Here is a 12,600-nt window from a genome sequence, read left to right on the forward strand (position 1 = left end):
GGAGGTATGATCATGTATTTTTTCATCCTCTTTTAATCAAATATTATAGTTTTTTGTTTTTTGTTTTTTTACATAAAAAAATGAAGTTGTGATTAAACCAAGGTTTAGGAATAAATCAAACTTTCTGGAATAATTTTTAAGCTAAAACCTGAATTTACTTGTAAACAAACACTAAAAAAAACAGACCTAAATCTATAATCTTTGTTATGAAAAGCTAGTCAGGCTGAGAATAAAAAGGGGAAAAAGGCTAAATTTCTATCACGAATATCAGTAATGATTGTGCTAAAAACTGCATAAATTATGCATATAACCTCCTCTCTTCCTCGTAATAAATGTTTTATCATTATCCCCTACATTTATACTCAGTACCTATGCTGGGCTAAGGAGGAGCCCCACCAGCATCAGCATCGGTCCAAATAAAAGACACTCAGCGCAAACTCAGATTGCGCACCATCATTACAGATGAGAAATAGTCGTAATGCTTAAAACTAATATTTTAAAAAGTTATAACAATTAATACAATGAGAAATAAAATACCTACGGAGGACTAACTAAAAAAAAAACATGAAATAATTTCAGATAATATTTTTGATAATATTATATTCTAGCATTGGTGAAAGTACACATCTGCAACAACAGCGGTGCGAACGACAATTGTATTTGAATCTGTTTTCATGTGCATTTGTGCCCAGCCTGTATGGGTGGAGTGTGTATTCTTTGTGCTGTAAATATAATTTTTATAATAGTGTGTCTGTCACTGTATTTGTGTGTGTGTGTGTGTGTGTGTGTGTGTGTGTGTGTGTGTGTGTGTGTGTGTGTGTGTGTGTGTGTGTGTGTGTGTGCGAGCGTTTGATGAGGGGCAGATACAGGATAGACCTTAAAGGATGTCCACAGCCAGGATAAACAGGATCTAGGCAGGGAGAACAAACAGGGCTGAGCTATTACACAGAGCAGGGCAACAGCTGCCCAGGACACAAGTAAATAGGGAAGAGGCCTGGACAAGGCGTGCTTGTGAACAAACAGGCCCCTGTTTAACACTGCGCCGCTCACTACTGATGGAGAAAGACACAGTGAGAAAAGACAGAGGAAAGAGAAAGACAGGGAAAGGAAAGAAAAGGCGGGGGGAGTGTTGGCTGACGGAGAAAGACAGTGGGAAAGAATAAGAGAGAGAAAGAGTAAGAGAAAGAGAGGGTATGGGTGGGAGGAAAGTGGCGGCGGTGAGGTTGGAAGGGGAGGGAGGGGGGAGACTGGCACAATGTGACATCCAATCCGGTGATGAATCTCAGCATAAGAAACTCAAGGCTGCAGCCGAGATCAGCCGGCTAATAAGTATTCAAATTAGGCATAAATTTTACATGCCCAATGTTTAAAATATTCAGAGAAAGACTGTCTGATTGCCTTTACTACGATTTTATGAACATTCTAATGGAGCTCGGATCTCTCTTTTCTCTACTTTCTGTCTTAGACCAGCCATGGATGTTCAGAAAACTTGAAGTGACATTAGACAAGGAAATAAGGGTTTTTAATAACATATGAATGCAATGTAAACCACCGCAGAGATCAGTGGAAAATTGCTTCTATGATATTAACGAACTCATGGAAATTTTTGGTATGTACTTATGTGTGATTACTTATGAATAAATAATTAATTTTATGTAAAAAAAAAAAAAAAAAAAAGGCATGAAATTATGAAAAAATTAAGAATATTTTGAATTAAACACACTACTAATAAAAGGCCACTGCACAGCTTAATCTCGGTGCTATAATCCACCCCCCTACACAAAATAAAATCTGTGCAATATGTCAAGCTGCAACATGATGATAATGCAGATATATGCAAAGTGTATTCGCAGAGATCAGATGGTGCTTTAACCTTAATGACAGCGGTGAGATAAATTAATTAGCCATCTAAAGGCGGCATTCAAATCTGCCAATTAGAATGTCAATTAGAAACACAGCCAAGCTGCAGAGACGAGCGGGCGACCAAGCTGCAGCTCTGGCTGTGGGGGTGATGGAACTGTCACAGCCAGAGAGACACACACTTTCACAATACTCAAGAGAGACAGACAGTGACAATACTCAGCACCTGAGGGTGTGATGTATGAAGTATGTATCTACATTTGTGTCTGGATGTGTCTGTGACTACACGTGCCCACCACAGGTCCCTCCTGTGCCCTTTCCCCCAGGGTAAATGGCCCTGACCCCCAGATCAGCCAGTGCTGAACCAACTGGGTTGGAAAAAGCAATGCCACCTACAGCTACAATATCTGATGGGGCTCTTTCTCCTGATCTGTGGTGGTGCAGCCAAGTTTAATGCAGCATGAGTGAGGCTGCCGGCTTGCCCACACGTGTGCTTTGTGCACATAAATTGTCGCTGTGCTGTGTTTCTTCCAGCCATAATCTTCCAATATGGGAGAACCAACACTGCTATTATCATGATCGGAAGTAGAAAGGGAGGTTGTTTTTACCTGTTAACATGCTGGTAATTCTGTAGGTGCGTTACTTAGTGCAGGGAGGGTGACTTAACGTTTAGGTAGTGTAAAGATAGTGGAAGTTGGAGACACTAAATTTCTTATGTCAAAGATTTCTGACGGCTTCCACATTTCTATTAAAGAAGAGATTCAGAAAAAAAAAATCACACTTCCACAAGCTACTATCTCTTGTACTTGTGTAACTATACAACAAATATTTACTCTTGAATCCTGCAAATCTATCTGTTTTCTATCAGTCAGAGAAAAAAAGTGTCCTGGTGAGGCATTTGGCCCAGACTCCATGAAAATTTTTCCCTTTTCCCCTGAGAAGTGACACAACAAAAGGTATAAGGAAAATTGAGCCTTTCATTGCTTCATACACTCATACACTCTTGCACACACACATACACACACCTATCATTAAAGGGGAAAGAAGCAGCCCTCCATCTTTGTTTGCGAGCTCTAAAAGCCCTTAATGTAGCCTCATTACCTGGCCTGTCTCCCGCTCTATCATGTGCAGTAAACACACACTATGACACTGGCCATCCATCTACAGGGAATACACAGCTGTCTGCTGTGCTCCAACAATGTTTCAGGAACACAGAGGAATTTAAACGCATACACTCACACATCCACTGTTAACACGCTACTGGCCTGATGCTGTCCTCAGCTCTGGGTTATTCATTTCCAGTGAGATGATGTTTACACTGTGTCTCTGTATAAAACACTGATTCATTCATTTTCTATGCATGAGTTGCAAAAAAAAAAAAAAAAAAAAAAAAAAAAAAAAATTACGATAGAACAAAAAAAAAAAAAAAGGGGGGGGGGGGCATAAACCTGTGATCCCAGACGTCCATTCATTATCATTTCACATTTCAGGTGGCTGGCTGGAAATCCTTTGGCTTTGTGAAATCAAAATAAAAATATAATAATAGAAATTACATTTCACAGTCTGCTGACTTCTCACAGCTCTCTGATCAGGTGGAAATATGGTTACCATTTAAAATAATCACAGATTCTGTGCTTGACTGAAATTAATTCATCATTGCTATAAGTTACAATGCATACCAAATAAAGAAGTAACTGCAAGGGCAAGAGCTCACATATTCAGTAGTTAAGATTGCTTAATAAATCAAAATGTATGTGCTGAAAGAAAGCATGGCATTTGGAGTGATAAATTTAACCCCCAAAATCTAATAATCCTTTGGAAAAAAAAAAGTTTAATAACTTAATCAGATGTCTTGCATATCTTCATGCCAACAAAAAATCTTTGATTATGATTATTTGTTTGTACTTTGGTGTGAACAGATTTAATTTAGTTTTTTTCCTTGTGAGCTTTCTGTGAGCTGTCACAGCACAAGGACACCACAAGCAATTCATTGCAGCCCACTGCTTCATGCAGGGGAGTTTAGAGTTGGAAATGGAAAAACGACCACTTGGAAAGCGACGTTCGACAAAACCCAGTCTCCGGGATTAAATAAGGCAAGCCAAGCTGCCGTGCCTCAGAATTAAAAGCTTCCTTTTTGGCACTAAAGGACCACCATAAAAGAGCATTAATGACTGCTTCTTATAAACCTGTGTATGGTAATGGTTTCTGCTCACAGATAGAGGAATTTCAAAAGTACTTCACCGGTGAATAAAGATTGCTTTGGGAAGAAAAGGGGGCTGAAGAAATCATATTTACGAAATCAGGAGTGGGGCCAAATGAAAGAGATGAATATGAATAATGGACTTTGCGTTTTTTTTTTTTTTTTTTTTTTGCCGGATTAACATTATTCAAAGCAACAGAATCAAATGTGGTTATCTCCTGTCCAATGAGCCCTACATTGACAAAACCTCAGTCATATTTCAATTCTTCATTTGAGCTGACAATAAATTGTAGTTCTGTGATAGGAGACATTCAGTCAAGAATGTTCAAAACTTAATTCGCTTCTATTTACAATAAGGAGATGAGGTAGAATAAGATAAAAGACAGACTATTTGCCACAGTGTGCAAGTGTCTCTGAATAGATGTGTGAGTGTGTGTCGGAATCAGTGTACGAGGAGAACAGAAAGGGGGTAAAATGACAAAGAAAGCCAGTGGAAAGAGTATGAAATGCATGTTCTATTGTACAGTCGGCACAATGTCTCTTTAGAATCAAATACAAGAGATCATCGTGAATAGTGTGCATGATACTACGTTAGTGTAAATTAATGTTATGTGAATATAGCAAACTCTGAAAACTGACAACCGCAAAATACTCTGGAGTTAGGAACAAAAGCAGGTTCTGAAAACCAAAACTCTGAATATGAAATTAAAAAGAAATGTAATTTATCACGTGTATACATTTTTAAATATATTACTGTGTCGCTGCAAAAAGCTGACAGACAGAGAAAAAGAGGAGGAGAAAAACTAGTTTTCTCCAGTATTTAGGCTCGTCCCATATAATTTACATTTGCCCATCAGACGCCTCATTCTGCTGAGGCAGTAGACAGCCCCGTCGCTGTGGGTGAGCAAGACAGTGACGAAAGCCGATCAGTCGGCTTTCATTTGCATATTTGCCAATTCTGTTAATTAACTCGGCCCACCTAATCAGGGCTAATTGACCTATAAAGAGGGGAGGCCTCATTGTCTCATCCAATCATCTTTATCAGGAGAAGAGGAGGTGTGCTGTGAATTCAGGGTACTTCCGACCTAACTGTATTTATAGACCTCATGCGTGGACGTCTTCCACTCAGAAAAGAGGTCTGATTCCGTGAGTGATCAGGATTGAGCTGCTTTGACACGGAGCAAGAGATGGATAACAAAAACAAACTAATGGACAAATTCTTTACACAGGTGGGGTTGAAGAGAGCAGAAGAAAAATCAGAGGAGCTAATGACAGTTGGATGGTCTGACTCTGCGGTCCTTTCCACAGCGGGGCAGATCCAGCGGACAGGCACGGGAGCCAGCCGCGGCCGGCGCAGCTACAGAGACATAGCTCATTGTGACGTTTCCAGTTATTTCTGGTTGATTAGGGCCATTATGTCTCCAGCTCTGATTTATGTTGTCATTCCCTCTCAGCAGTCCTGCATCGATAGATCTTAATGAATTGGTAAATAAGGGTGAAGATTGCAGTTGACAACACCGCAACATTCCTCATTCATACCAGACAAGATTTATGTAACCAATTAGAAGCATAAAAGCAGGAGGGGGTTATGGTGAGGAGAAAAAAAAAATCTTTCCTGGGAAAATGACAAAAGCCTAACCCACGACAAAACACATAATGAGCTGTCTTTAACCTCGACTTAGTCACACGTTTTCAAGACAATGTTCGGACTTCTGAAATTATTTGGAAGAAAGACTCAGTTCAGTGTTATTGGTTAACTGCATCTATCTGTTAAAAAAGCACTATAATAATGACGGCATCAATACCACATCCTAAAAAAGTACAAGTCAAGACTAATAATACTACTACTACTACTACTAATAATAATAATAATAATAATAATGATAATAATGTTAATAATACATTTGCAATACCAACAAAGACACACTTTCATTTGGAAATAAATTTAAGAAGCACCCCTTACACACCACCAGCATCTCAAACATCAAAAAGAGATTTAATGTTAGAGAACAAGTGTGTCTGTGTGTGTGTGTGTGTGTGTGTGTGTGTGTGTGTGTGCGCGTGTGTGTGTATAGGGGTGTATGTGTATGTGTGTGTGTGTGTGTGTGTGTCTCACGTGAATCTTTCACTCTTTTAGCAGATGAGTGAATAAATTGTCATTTGGATTTTTCTTTTTACCTCAAATATCAACAATCTCTTCCTATATGTTGAGGTTCTGGGATTCCTTTAGCAGACAAATAAAGGCCACTTATTAGGTCATTTAAAAAAAAAAATCCAGATAAAACCTGCTGATCATCAATAGTCACCGACAGTCCAGGAGGACCCGTAGGGCAGGAGTGAACAGAGGTGGAAAATTAAAGTGATACGGGAGCCGACTCCTTTCAGCCTCTCTCCCTTCAAGCACATGCAAATGAGGCCGTGCTGCTTAACTGCATCATTTATGTGGATAATGGCGGCATCATCATTACGGGAACTCAAATTAAATTACATCACAATTAGCATAACAAAGTGGTTGGTTAAACTTTCAAAACAAATAACGCAGCTCTGTTAATGAACAGTGTTAATTGGCCAGTGTGCAATCTAAATAAAACATGTAGGTAAACATGTGTTTTAGTTAGACCATTTTAAAATTCATCCTCAGCCCCAAATATTTTTCTCTCTCCTTTTTTTTTTTTTTTTTTTTTTTTTTAACAAAATGATACAAATGCGAGAAAAGAAGACTTCAAACTGAATACTGCCAGAGGGATTTGTAAGCTCAAAAATAAAATGTGTAGCATTTAATTTTATTGCCCTAAAGAACCTATTATATGCCAGACTCTGGAGAACAATGTAAATTATCTGCCTTCAAAATGGAGTTTGGCCAATTCTCCATGTGAGCTAATCACATAGCTCATTATGCATTAGGGTATTAAATTATGAAGAGGAGTCCCTTTCGCATTCCTGCACAAAGCCCTATGAAATGTTAATAATATGCCCACAATAGGCCAATACCATGCCTTGCTCACCCTCATCAATATTTAAGTAAACAAATGATCCCACACGCCTTTGATAAAGATAATTACTGCTTCACCAATTATCAGTCTTCTGACCTCTCGCCTTTTTAAACTAAACATCAGCTCCAAAGAGTATTTGATATTTTTAATCAAAATTTTTTAGTCTAAAAAGTAGGCGAAAAACAAATAAGTCAAACTTACAGTAAAAAGCTTTTACAGTCAAAAAGCACATTTCTGCAGCTGATAAATATTTGATTGTTACAACATAAGAGGTTAAACAGTGACTGTGCCCTTTTATTTACTTTAATCATAGTTGTGTTTCTATGTCCTCTTGATTTTAATGATCAATGATTAGCTGAGCAACATCTGAGAAGCTCAGATCGGGAAGTACATGAGCAGAGAGAAAAAAAAAAAACACACACTAAGTTCACACTCATGCAGATGCACGATCACAAAGCCACGTCAGTGCACACACTTGCTTGGACGCACGCACGCGTGCACACAGTCACACATGCTGAGCCATTCATCAGCACTAATTAAGCAGCAGATTAACAGAGCCCGCAGACCAAGGCTGAACGGTTACACAGTGGGACGACCAACGGGGTAAGCAGGAGACACAGCCCGGCAATAAAACACAACCATTAAACACAGCCAAGAGCCTGGAGTCGACTATGGGTGACAGAAGATTGATGGGTCGATGAATGCATGGATGGATGGATTGATGGAGGGATGGACGAAGTGTGTCTGACTTTTTTTTTTTTTTTTTTTTTACCTGAAGGTGAGGAGTGCCAGAGATCTTGACCAGAGAGCAGAGAACTCGCCTCTGCCACCGGCGAGGGTGTCTAACAGCAACGGCCACAAGTCGACTGGTGTCACTGTGTGAAGAGGCAACACTATCTGTGTCATCACTTCAGCCGTGTTTATGGGGGATGGCATCATAAACAAGCCGCCCCCCCCCCCCCCCCCACTCCTCGCCACCCGCATCCCAGCCCCCGCCCCAGTTCCCCCTGTTCTCTCTGTCTCTCTCTCTCTCTGCTCTCACCACCTCACCACCACTGTGCCATTCATGCATACTTAAATCACCCTTGCCCCATTAAAAAAAAGGGAAAAAAAAGAAAGAAAAAATAGAGAAAGAAAGAAAGAAAGCCCAGACACCTCTCCTGACAATTATTCTATCATTTCCAGTTGTCACCAGGGCAATTACTGACTGGGGCCCCCTGTGCAGGTTGGACACGCAGGCCCGAAAGAGAAGGCTTGGGTTAGGGGAAAGGAGGAAAAAAAAAAAAAAAAAGCAAAGGGGACAGCAGAGGGAGTGTGTGTGAAAGGTGGGGGGTAGTGTACAAAATGGAAATTTATGACAGAGACAGAGGCCCTATTTCTCTCTGCACATTGGACGTAATTAAAGCATCATTTCTTTTACCTGCCACGGATGAAATCTCACATTTACCGAAAAAGACCCAACTCCTTTTAATCTCTGTGTTATTAAAATGGACATAAGACAGCAATTATCAGTTGAATTTTTACTTTTATAACTTCCTGAAATTAGTTGTAAAAAAAATGTTATTTCTCATCTTAGTTACTCTTTGATGGGTTTGGATAAAGAAATGTTTATTAAATCTGTACATTTGGGTGCAAATGTGCAAGTGTGTGTGAAGTTCCTCTCAGCGTGTGGGTGGGTCCTTTGTGAGATTGAGCGAGTGTGTGTATGTTAGAGTGTGTGAGGATCTTCACACGGGGACTGCTGTGACTCGTTATAGGATGCTCACCGGCTCTCCGCTTGCACCTCGCCTGCGTGCTTACCGGGGAGCTCCGCTGCTCTAATCACACATCTGCTTCGCTAAAAACTCTCTCTGTTCCTCTCTCTCTCTCATGCATACAAGTGCGCACACACACACACACACACACACACACACACGCACACACACACACACACACACACACACCCGCGCACATACACACAACCTGCCGGACTGGCTCCCTACTTTGCTCTATGTAGTCGGCGCGCTGAGACGAGAGGGAAACAGAGACAGAAGCAGGGCTAAAGGACGCTGCTAAGAGAGGTGCATTCGCCGCAAAGGTATGTGTGTCTGGCTTTATACTCGTGCAGTTCAGTGCTTTTCTTTTTCAGCTCTGATTGTGTGCATGTCAAAGTCTGTGTGCGTGTGTGCGCGCAGAGACATAAAGAGTCTGAATAGGATTAGTGAGGGGCTGAACGGCAGTCGGTATCTTATGCCGTGCTCCAGCAGTGAGTGTAAAGGGCACTTAAAAACAATTAGCCAGATCACATCCATGCATTACCCAAGTTACAAAGCACAGCTGCATTTCCACAACGTTGCATCTAAACAGCCATAAGTAGCCCGTGACTGCAAAAGAGACAAAATGACCTACCTTTTGAATGGTCAGTGAGAAATCCACATTCCTCGGTAAGAAGCATTTGAAGAAGTATTCTCAGAAACCTGACAGCATTAACCTACTCTGTGTCAAAAACAAAAATGAAGAGACCGGGGAAAAGACTACTGGCAGAAAACAGAAGATGAAAAGTAAAAAAAAAAAAAAAAAAAAGAGGGTAGAGAGTAACTAGCTGGCGGTTACTGTCAAAGACATCAGCAGAGAAGTATTTACAGCGGTATTTACAGTAGTGCAAGGGGAGAGCACCTCTGCCTGGTCACGTCTGAGAGACAGTTGCCGTTTCAGCGCTGCCTAATTAAAACAAGTCAGGCAGCCCCGCTGGATTGTTTTGACGCCTGAGGACCAATAGTACACAAAAACCAGTGGCTTGATCGGGGGGTAGGGGGGCTGGTCGTGGGGAGCTGTGGAGAGGGGGCGGAGGGTGGCGAGAGTTGGCAAAGAAATAGGGAGGGGGTTTTCTGGAGGAATCTGAGAGGCAAAGAAGACTACAAAGGGTGAAAACTGCATGGGGAGATCGCCACACGCAGAGTACTGGCAGGATTTTTTTTTGTTTTTTAAATAAATGCAAAGGTGACACTTTGAGACTGTCAAGATGCTGAACTAAAAAAGATTTTTTATGACAAAAAAAGAACAGAACATTAAAAAAGTTTTTCTCACTGTCACTCGACATCTATGCAAATATATATAAAGCATAACTTAAAAAAAAACAACATAAAAATCTCTCCAAATGACTTCGGTCAGAATCCAGTTAGAGATAGAAAGACTGTTGACTATAACCACCTGCTAAAAAAAAAAAGCTGGATTTAACCCATCTAAGCTCAGATGTGTTACGTGTGATGCACTGAAACATTTGTCCTACTGTAAACAATGCACAACAGGCAATGAGATGCAACATTTAGCGCTGATGGTGTTTGTGGATACTTTTGTCAATTTCTTATTCTCTCATCTCTCCCGTTCTCTCCCCCTCTCTCTTGCATGCCACAGATGTTTTTCTTAGTCGCTCCAACAGACAGGAATCTACTGACAAGAAGAAAGCCTTGGTCTTCCCCATGAGAGAGGAGTACAAAGCCCCCAGTCTGCACGCAGCAGATGCGGAGGGCTAGTCCATCTGCCACCAGCTTGCCGTGCCACATGGGCCTGAGAGATCTAATACAGGAGGGATCATTTCTTTATTTGCCTACATAATGGTATCATATACACAGAAACAGTTACAAACAAATTAAATTCACAGTTAATAGATACCCATATGCGCTGGCAGCCACTGCATAAGCTTATAAGGAGAACAAGAACTTGTGTGTTTTAAGAGGAGGCACCCAGGGCAACTGTGACAGATTTATTTAGGAGAAGACGTAGCCCCTAACGTGAGGTAAAGACCACTTGAACTCACAGCTCTGAGCAGTGCGCTGGTATGATTTAACAGACTCTGAATAGCACATTATCTCCCCGGCTCTGCACAAGCATATTTCAGCCGTATGATATCATTATTAGGAGACAACACAGGCCAAAAGATGTAGCATTTTCATTAGTGTCAACTGTCTGAGCAGTGCAGCGAGTGGGTGGGGTGGAAGGGAGGGGGGTAAACACTAAACAATCATGGCAGAGAGACAGACGATAGGAGTTAAAGGCTGGTTAAACATAAAAAAAGAGAGATGAAGATGACAAAAGTGCGAAAGAAAGCAGAAAAGGGAAAAAAAGCGACAGAGTCAAAAGGAGGCAACATTAAAAAACTGCTGTTAATTGCACAAAGCATCCGCGTTATGCTGATAATTTGTACCATTTCTCTTTCAGTGCTAAAAGCTTTAGGGTGAAATTGCTCCTTCAGCCCCTTTTTAATAAACTATTCACTAGAAAAGACAAACAAGAGGCCCCTCGTCCTCGAAACATTTGCTTCGCTTAGAGAGAATGCTACGCCCGTTTCTCAACATCTGAGTGTCTTCTCCCTTCAGGTGTTTATTCCCCAAGTTTCTTCTTCCAGTGCCTTGTGCTGCCAAGGTCAACGGAGGCAAGCAGGCCCACCAGCGTCTTGATGAGGTGGCAACAGAATGGTGGGAGCGGAAAATGGGGGAGAGAGAGACAGACATGTGTAGTGGGTACAGTGGGGAGGGGTGAGAGTGGCAGCAGCTGGTTACAAACCCTGGCAAGAGCAAAAGCAGCAGAGGGGGAGCGGTGGATATGAGATGCAGTGCAGTGCCGTGACAACAACATGAATGTTGCTTCCCTTCTCTTCCCATCACAATATATTTGTTGCTTATGAACAAACACACGACGACTACTTATTTATTTCCTTTTTAGCAACGATGAGGGAAATCACCATACGTAAGCACCACCATGCCACATCAGAGTAAATGCACTGCTAGGAGGTTTATCAGCTACATGACCTACTCTTTATAAGCATTATGCTGAATAAACTACATTTAAAAAGGGAAACATTTAGTGCATTTAGGAAACTTGTAGGACCCATTATAAATTAGAAAGTGGAATTAGGTAAATGTGTATTGTGAGAAAATACTTATGAGGATTTGATAAGGATTTATTTTCTTGAACTTAGGCACCAAGAGCATCAATGAAATACACTTTTCATTAGAAAATTACCTTTCCTTACCTTCCTCCTCTGTTCTCATATTATACCCTCACAGGATGACGTGACGTCATTACTACCCCTTGCAACCGTGATAACCAATGAGCAATAAAAGGAACGCACATCAGCACCATTCAGTAGTTGTCACCTAAATGTTCTGCAAGCACAATTCCTGGTCAGGTCTAGCCTACACATAATAATAAACCAAATAAGGCATAATGACTGGGTAGGGCTCTTTTTCAAGTCCTGGCCAATGTTGATCACACAATATGTTGCTTATGGCCACAAAGGCAGAGACCATTACGGACCGGTGATTATATAAGTGGTTGGAAGACAGCACCAATTTAATATACTGTACTTAAGCACCAAGGTATCCATGGCAACTTGCCTTGCACAGTGCATTCAGAAATCCCTAATGAAATGCCTATTAAGTGGGTGATAATGACAGTGTCCAAATATATTTGCATATGTATTTTGCTACTTAAAAAAAAAATAAAACCACAAGGGCAGTTAATGAAGGCAGAGGAATCCTTGATTACTGCAATACTAAATATTAATAC

At 40.9% G+C, this 12,600-nt stretch overlaps 1 protein-coding gene across 1 annotated transcript in view; it reads right to left on the reverse strand.

Moving 5' to 3' along the window:
• Window positions 1-12,600, reverse strand: part of foxp2 (forkhead box P2) — a gene marked incomplete at its 3' end in the record, with an annotated part of 91,952 nt that overhangs the window by 52,966 nt on the left and 26,386 nt on the right. The window lies entirely within an intron of this gene.

This window comes from Telmatherina bonti, assembly GCF_933228915.1.
Source record: "Telmatherina bonti genome assembly, chromosome: 23".
NCBI lineage: Eukaryota > Metazoa > Chordata > Actinopteri > Atheriniformes > Telmatherinidae > Telmatherina > Telmatherina bonti.